This window comes from Pteropus alecto, unplaced genomic scaffold (assembly GCF_000325575.1).
Source record: "Pteropus alecto unplaced genomic scaffold, ASM32557v1 scaffold63, whole genome shotgun sequence".
Taxonomy (NCBI): Eukaryota; Metazoa; Chordata; class Mammalia; order Chiroptera; family Pteropodidae; genus Pteropus; species Pteropus alecto.
Genome location: NW_006434897.1, coordinates 722,443 through 730,570, shown reverse-complemented (window position 1 = coordinate 730,570; position 8,128 = coordinate 722,443). Strand labels below are relative to the sequence as shown.

Here is an 8,128-nt window from a genome sequence, read left to right as displayed (position 1 = left end):
TTCATGCTTCTTCCTCCTTAATGGGGGCCCTAGCAGCCATGAGCTGATTTAGTTCATTCAGGCCAGCCTCCAGGGTCAGAAAGCAGGATGGAGAAGGGTGGGGAGGAATTCAATAGAGAAATAGAATATAGTGAGCACAAAGGAAGAATGACAAATGAACAACTAAAATCAGTGGATAGAAGTTACTGCAGTGGGGTGGGGTGGTGGCAATGGTAATTTATAGGGAAGCCTGAGAGGCTGGCTCAAAAACCTACACATTAGTCTTATGTGTCCATAATGAATATGGCAATAGCGATTCTAAAACCAGCGGAGTGGTCAGACTAAAATTGAATGACTGTCTCTTGGAAATCTTACAGAAATTAGGCAGAACTGTTAATTCCAAGGCCCCTTTTAGACGTGTGCACTGTGATTCTATGTTTGTTGAAGAGAAGGTCAATAAAGTTGATGTCTTGGCAAAGATTCTATAGGGATTCAGAAAGAGCCACCCCAAGATGTGCCTCCGTGGTATGTGAATTATTTTGAGCTAAAGACCACCAAGACCTTGTGCGCTCAAGAGAAACTTCTGCCCCCCACCTTAATTATCTAGAAGAATTTAAATTAAGAGCCCAGCCTGTGATAAGAGTTATCACCAGAAATGACTTTTATTGTCTATATGACAGGACAAATTAATAATTACTGAACATGTGCTCTCCCTGCAGTGACCTACCGAAGCTCCAAGACACCTTACCTCATCCCTAGCTCAGGATGTCTTATACACCCATGTGCCCTTTCTATCTCTGAACCTCTCCTACATATGGGCTCTCTGACTCCCTCACGTATGAGGGGTTCTCATCCATAGGAATGTATGAAATCTGGTTATTTTCTCTTGTTACTCTGTCTCATGTCTATTTGATTATTAAACCAGCCAGAAGAACCTTGAGGATAGAGGAAAGTTTGTTCCTCCCCGACAGTACTAAAAAAAGGTGTGGGTTTTCTGTGTTTTTAGTAAAATGGGTATTTAAAAACCCACTTGCCAAACTGAAAAAATTCCTATATACAAAAATTTTCATCACAGCAAAGAGCAAAATGCTGTTAAGAAAATTATAGTATGTTTGTCAGTGCTGGATCGATTATAAATACAAGGAATCATGAAACATCATAAAAAATGCATATGACTCAATGTCAGGTAAAAAAGAATTTGAAATTTTATATATACTACTCTGCTTATAATTTAAAAAATACACATGAAAAAAGATGAATGAAGTTATTGGAAATTAAAGCGGTTTTATTAAGGTGGCAAAACAATGGATAATTTGTTTCTTCTCTTAATTTTTCAAGTTTTCTGTAATGTTTTATCACATTTTATTTAAATATTTTAACATGTCAAATACTTAAATGTTTCATTTGTTTTAATTTCAATTTAAATATATTATTTTAAATGAAATTAAAGTATTTTTTGGAGGGCTGAAAATTTTCTACATCTTGATCTGAATGAAAGTTACCTGGGTGTATACATAATAAAAATTCTTTGAACTGCATATTTATAATTAACACAATTTATGCACATCTATACATGTACATACATAAGTTATACCTCAGGAAAAGAGCTTTTTAAATTACAATCCACAACATATTATCTAAAGTATTCTGGATAAACCACAACCATTTCTGTCCTACACCCATCCTTTTCTTAACCCTGGCAACCACTAATCTCTACTCCATGTCTATAATTTCTGATTTCTAGAATGTTACAGAAATGAATGATACAATATATAACATATTATGATTGGTTTTTCTCACTTGGTATGGTTCTCTTGAGATTCTTTCAGATTGTCAAACGAATCAATAGTTCATTCCATTTTGTCTCTGGGAGGTGTTCCATGGTATGGAAGTACCAGTTCGTTTGACAGTTTATCCATTGAGGAACATCTGGATTGTTATTGAGAATAAAGCTGTTATAAGCATTTTTTTTAAAAAAAAGCATAGCTGGAAATGAAGTTGACTGTTCTTTCTAAATTTACCTCCTGCATTTGATCAACACAACACAGCATGATATTCCCGAATTTTAATCCCCAAAACGAACAAAAAAACCTTATAGCATTCCTATATATCTATTTCTCTTTACTGGAAAATCTTTGCCTCTGGATACAGTATCATGCTATCCGTGTGTGTGTGTGTGTGTGTGTGTGTGTGTGTGTGTGTGTGAGTGTGTGTGTGTTAAGCAGCCATGGGTGTGAGGAGCTGGGGCACTGCACAAAATATGGAATGCTTCATGAATTTGTGTGTCATCCTTGCACAGGGATCGTGCTAATCTTCTCTGTATCGTTCTAATTTTAGTATATGTGCTGCCCAAGTGGCACAGTGCCATGCTATTTTGATTGACCACTTGGAAGTCAGTGACAACAGGATGATAAGTAAGCTCATACGATTTCTAGTAATAGCAATAGAAATAAAATTTTAAAAAAGCATCAGTTGAGACTGGGAGTAAACTGCAATTTGAAAACACAAATGATCTCTATTTATATTACCATCACTTGTCATTTTCATAGTACTTTTTATTTGCAAATTCTTCACAGTGGGAACCTCTAGGACATAGACAGCATTGAACATAATTGCTATCATTTGATTCACAGGTAGCGGAGAATTTGTTTTAGTGAAATCGAATGCTATGCTTGTCAGAAATTAGCAAAGCCAGAGCTAGAACACAAGTTTTTGAAACACAATTGTGAGACTCAGATGTGCTAGCTATTCTGTGTTTCTTTAAAAGTCTAGGTCTTAAATATATCAATCTTCTCAATGGAAGCTGGTTTGTTTTTTTTTTCATTTAAATTTCTAAGCTTTTGATGTTCATTTTAATTTTTTAGTCATTGCTGAAGAAAATATGTCTGATATCTCAGATTATGAGTAGCAGTCTCTTGCAAAGGCTGCTTGATGTGAGATATTTCCTGATGAATAAGTATGTCCTAATTCAAAGAAAATCTAAATCTCAGGAATTGTTTTCATATACAGCTTAGTTTACTTTCTACAACCTGGAACAGTGCCCAGTTGGAGATACAATGTGCAAGCATAATATGAGAAGTATTGTGTAATTTCTCCAGTGTACTTTTGGTTTGATTTCCACTGTAGGGATAAGACTTTTTCACTATGAGCTCGTAAGGCAAGTCACTTACTTTCCTGTATTTCTCATTCTTCATGGTTATTGCATAAGATGTTTGAAAATACTATCAATAATATTGTTTAAAGACTCTACATATGTCAAGTGCTCCATTTTTTACTCGATTTCTTTTTTTCCCAGCTCTAATGAGATATTATTTACATATAACATATATAAATTTAAAGTGTATAACATGGTGATTTGATACACATATATATTGCAAAATGATTACCACAATAGGTTTAGTTAACACCTCCATCTCCTCACATAATTACCTTTTGTCTGTGTGTGTAGTCTCTGATTTCTTTTTAAGCCAAATATATGGGGAACTATATAATTATAATTTAAAATATCTTTTCAAGACTTACACAATTAAAATATAATTTGATGTTTATCATTTTAATTAAATACATATTTTTTCAGAAAATTAGAAATGAAAAAATTCAGATGATATATTTCCTAATGGACCAGTCTGTCTTTCGACATTTGCAGTTCTCCCCAAAGAGGTTGATTTGTATTCAGAAGAGGGACGTTCCTTTCACTGATATCCTGTTACCTCCTAAAGTTATAAGCCTCAAACTTTAGAGTTCATGATTAGTATCTGGGGTTGCTCTTGAAGGGTTACAGAATATATCACCCCAAAATATGACTGAAGGACTTCAAGACATGCTGGCTCAAAATATGCCACTTTGGCATATTGATTATTTTGAGCTATAGGCACTTGAAAAACAGCAAATGCATTGAGAGGCTTTCTCTGAACTTCTCGAATCTGCCTAAAGACAGATCCTCCAAAAGGAACTCTATTGTCCTAAATTCCCTTGACAGAAGTTTTATCAACCAGGCGGACTGACTCTCACCATAGAAGAGGAGACTAGACATGATACCACATCCAGACAAATCTTATCACAAAAATAAATCAGTCTTTTCAATGAACAAACCTTGTCAAAAATTATGATACCTTCCATCTATTCTAAGGGACTATTCATCTTTCCTAAAAATCACTTACTCTCTTTTTGCACAGCAAAGGAAACTATCAACAAAATGAAAAAGACAACCTAATGAATGAGAGAAGATATTCACTAATGATACATAAATAGGAGTTAATATTCAAAGTATATAAGGAACTCATATAACATAACACCAAAAAAATTCAATTAGAAAATGGGCAGAGAATTTGAATAGACATCTCTCCAAAGAGGACATACAGATGGACAATAGGCATATGAAAAGATGCTCAACATCATTAATCATCGAGGAAGTGCAAATTAAAACCACAACAAGATGTCACCTACCACCTGTCAAATGGCTATCATCCATAAGTCAACAAATAACAAGTGCTGGCAAGATTGTAGAGAAAAGGGAACTCTCATGCACCATTGGTTGAATTGTAAATTGGTACAACCACTATGGAAAACAGTATGGTGGTTCTTCAAAAAATTAGAAATAGAACTACCATATGACCCAGCAATTCCACCTCTGGATATTTATCCATAGAATTCCAAAACACTAATTTGAAAAGATATATGCACCCCTATGTTTATTGCAGCATTATTTATGATAGCCAAGATATGGAAACAACCTAAGTGTCCAGCAATAGAAGAATGGATAAAAAAGAGGTGCTATATATCTACAATGGAATATTACTTGGCCATAAAAAAGAACAAAATCTTGCCATTTGCAAGAACATGGATGAACCTAGAGGGTATTATGCTAAGTGAAATGAGTCAGAGAGAGACAAATACCATATGATATCACTTATATGTGGTATTTAAGAAACAAAATAAACAAACAAAACAAAGTAACTAACAGATACAGAGAACAAATTTATGGTTGCCAGATGGGAGTGAGGTTGAGGGAGAAGGGTGAAAAGGAGAAGGCATCAAGATTTACAAATTGCCAGTTATAAAAACAGTCATGGGAATGTAAAGTAGAGCATAGGGAATATAGTCGAAAACATTGTAATAACTATGTGTGGTGTCAGATGGGTAGTACTTACTGGGGTGATCATTCATAAGTTATATAACTGCCTAATCACTATGTTGTGCACCTAAAACTAATATAATATTCTATGTCAGTGGTAATTGAAAAATTAAAAAGTTTTTTTAATCATTTACCTGAAGAGACCTGCATCCTCATCCCCCTTTCCTTACTAAGATGATATATAAGCCTAAATTATAAAGCTACCTCTCTGAGTTAATTTGATTTTTGTCTCAGCTAAGAATCCAGAAAAGTAGAGGGAAAATAAGTTTTCCTTCCCTACATGATATAATGCAGATTTCTGGGCCCAACCTCTAAAGAGTCTTATTTAGTAAGTCTAGGTGAGATCCAGGAATATGCATTATTAAAACATGCCAAGAGATTCTGATGTAGTTGGTCCTTAGATTACCCTTTTCCAAATATAGCCTTTGGTTCTCATATGAAGAGCTTGCACACTTAATTAGTTATTGCCTGAGGACAACAAGCAAAAATTACCCCAAGACATACACAAACACACATACTTGAGCAAAGTTTACACTGATAAAGCCCTAAATTTGGGTTTGAGCAGAATGCAGGGTATATGTTGGACAATCCCATGCTTCTGAGCCCTGTTCTAGCCAAATGCAGAGCTATGCCTTTGGCTACATGGTGGCCTTGTCCATCAACATAGCACTGGAGTAAGAGATGGGCAGAAATTTTCATGTGCAAACATTTTATTAAATAAGGAGCAGCGGTTTAGAGGAATTTAAAAAAATACTTAACAGATTCTAAGATTCTAGAATTCTTAAAAAGATTCTAAAAACCACGTTCTGAAGGTGGAGGAGAACTTTGTAGAAGCCAGGTATACTTTGTCCTCCACGATCTAATATTCTACAGATTCTCCATCATATGATCTTTGGGCTCTACAGGGACACCCCCCAGAAACGGGAAGTTCAGGGAATCCTGAGGCAGCTTGTTTTATCTCTGATGGCCCCAATTACTAGAGTTCTGTACTGCGGAAGAAACTCAGTCTGAATTTATTGGCCTAATTTTTGCCCTGATTCCCGCTCACTTCAAGTATTTGAAGACAGTTTTATTCTGTACCCAAATCTTCCTTTCCCAAGCCAAACTTTCCAGTTTCTTTGATTATTCTTCATTTATCATGTTCTCACACCTGGTTGCCAGCTTTTGAATAATTTAATTTATCAATATCTATCTCTAAGTGTGCCTCATAGAATGGAAGATAAGGCATCAATATCAATGCGTGGAAGTCTTAAATGTAGTTACTGATTTTCTGTGACCGTCTTAGAGAAAGTATGGGAAAAGAGAACAGTTTTCCTTATGTAATTATTATCGTTCATTATTTACCCATTTTTTCAATAATTGTATGTCAAGTACCTTTTCTGCAAAAAGAACCCCACACAGTAAAGTAGGTAAGAAAAAGATTATAGAGTGAAGACGGCTAGAATAAAGGTAAGCATGGGAAACTCTTATATATTTTCTTAACCTAAAATATAAGAAAGTGTGGGAGTCCGGAAAAGATGATATCTAGTCTAGAATATTCTCATTTAAATTGATTAAAAACTCATTCATGCACAGAACTATATAAAGGTTGTTTTGACAGAGGGATTTAAATCATATCCGTGCACAAGGCCTCTCTGAAACAGAAGTCTGAACGATCCTGGGCCATAATTGTGAAATCATACTTAGCATATTTAGCATTGGCACGGAGAGCTAGGGAAAGCCCAAAACTCAAAGTTATTCATTCATAGTGTCAAGTGGTAGAGGGCAACATAAAAGATAACTGTCAGGATATCCTGTTTACCTATTATGAGCTAAAGAAAGCAAACTAATTTGTTTAAATTTGAAAGAGAATTGATTGACTTAATACTTGGAAGCTCAAGGAATGAACTTCAGGCCAGGTTTGATCCAGGCACTCAAATGATGACTTCAGGACATTATCTTTCTCACCCATCTCTAGGCTCTACTTTCTTCTTTGATGGCTTTGTTCTCACACAACCTTGAGGTGTCTTCAAGTTATAAGATTCCAGTTCTGCAACATCAACAAAAAGAGCTTACCACAGGGCTAGGATTGACACTCTCCTCCACCCTCCGCCCCAACTCAGCTTGACTTACATGCACACTTCTGAACAAACAATTGTCGTCATGAGAATTGTTACTCCTCCAAGACTGGCCTGGATAACATTCCCACTTCTAGAGCCAAGGAGAAGATTTAACTCTCTCTGAACTACATAATGTAATACTTGGAGGAAGTACTTTCTACACGGAAACAAGGAAATTGAGGTGCTTTTAGCAGAAGTAGGACTAAACTTTGGCCATGCAAAACAAACAAACAAACAAACAGTTTTCTAAAACGTAGAGATTAAGAGAAAACATATTTATGTTTCTGGTATAGTCAGCTGAGTTACCCATTTCAAGGTTTATTGGGTACCAAGCACTAGGTGCTGCAAAAGATGTGAAGATAGGCAAGACAAGACACAGCCCCTACCCTTTAAGAAGCAGTTGTCTTAAAAAAAAAAAAAAAAAAGGCAGTTGACTAGAACTTCGCTCTCAAACTTTAGTATGCATAAGACCCCTTAGGAACTTAAATGTAGGTTCTGGGCCCTTTTTCAGACTTATTAAATGAATTTTTGGCCCTTGGGGTCTCTTTTAAAGCAGGTGATTCTATTATAGGTGATCCTTGAATAATACTTTGAGAAACATGTGTGTAGCTGTTAATACATAACATATACACAAAAAATGATAATGCAAGGCAGATATGGAAATAATTGAAAGTTTCAAGTTGTGTGTGCCAAGAGTATAGATCAAGCTGGGCTTAGTCTCAGCTGTGAGAGATTAGTGAAGATCTGGTGCTTGTAGAGAAATATATTCAGGCTTTTAACAGGCAAATTAGAGAGCAAAGCTTTCTAAGTGGAGGAAGCAGTGTGAGCCAAAGCACAGGTCTCAAGGCCCCCAGGAATCCTTTCTTGGAAACAGTCTGAATAGGATAAGAATTGCATTTTTGGCAATAAGACTACA

General features: G+C 35.6%; 1 non-coding gene across 1 annotated transcript; it reads right to left on the bottom strand.

Moving 5' to 3' along the window:
- Positions 1 to 2,233: 2,233 nt before the first annotated feature.
- Positions 2,234 to 2,339, bottom strand: LOC112478925. Its single transcript, XR_003046005.1, has one exon. It is a non-coding gene; the product is annotated as a U6 spliceosomal RNA (small nuclear RNA).
- Positions 2,340 to 8,128: the final 5,789 nt, after the last annotated feature.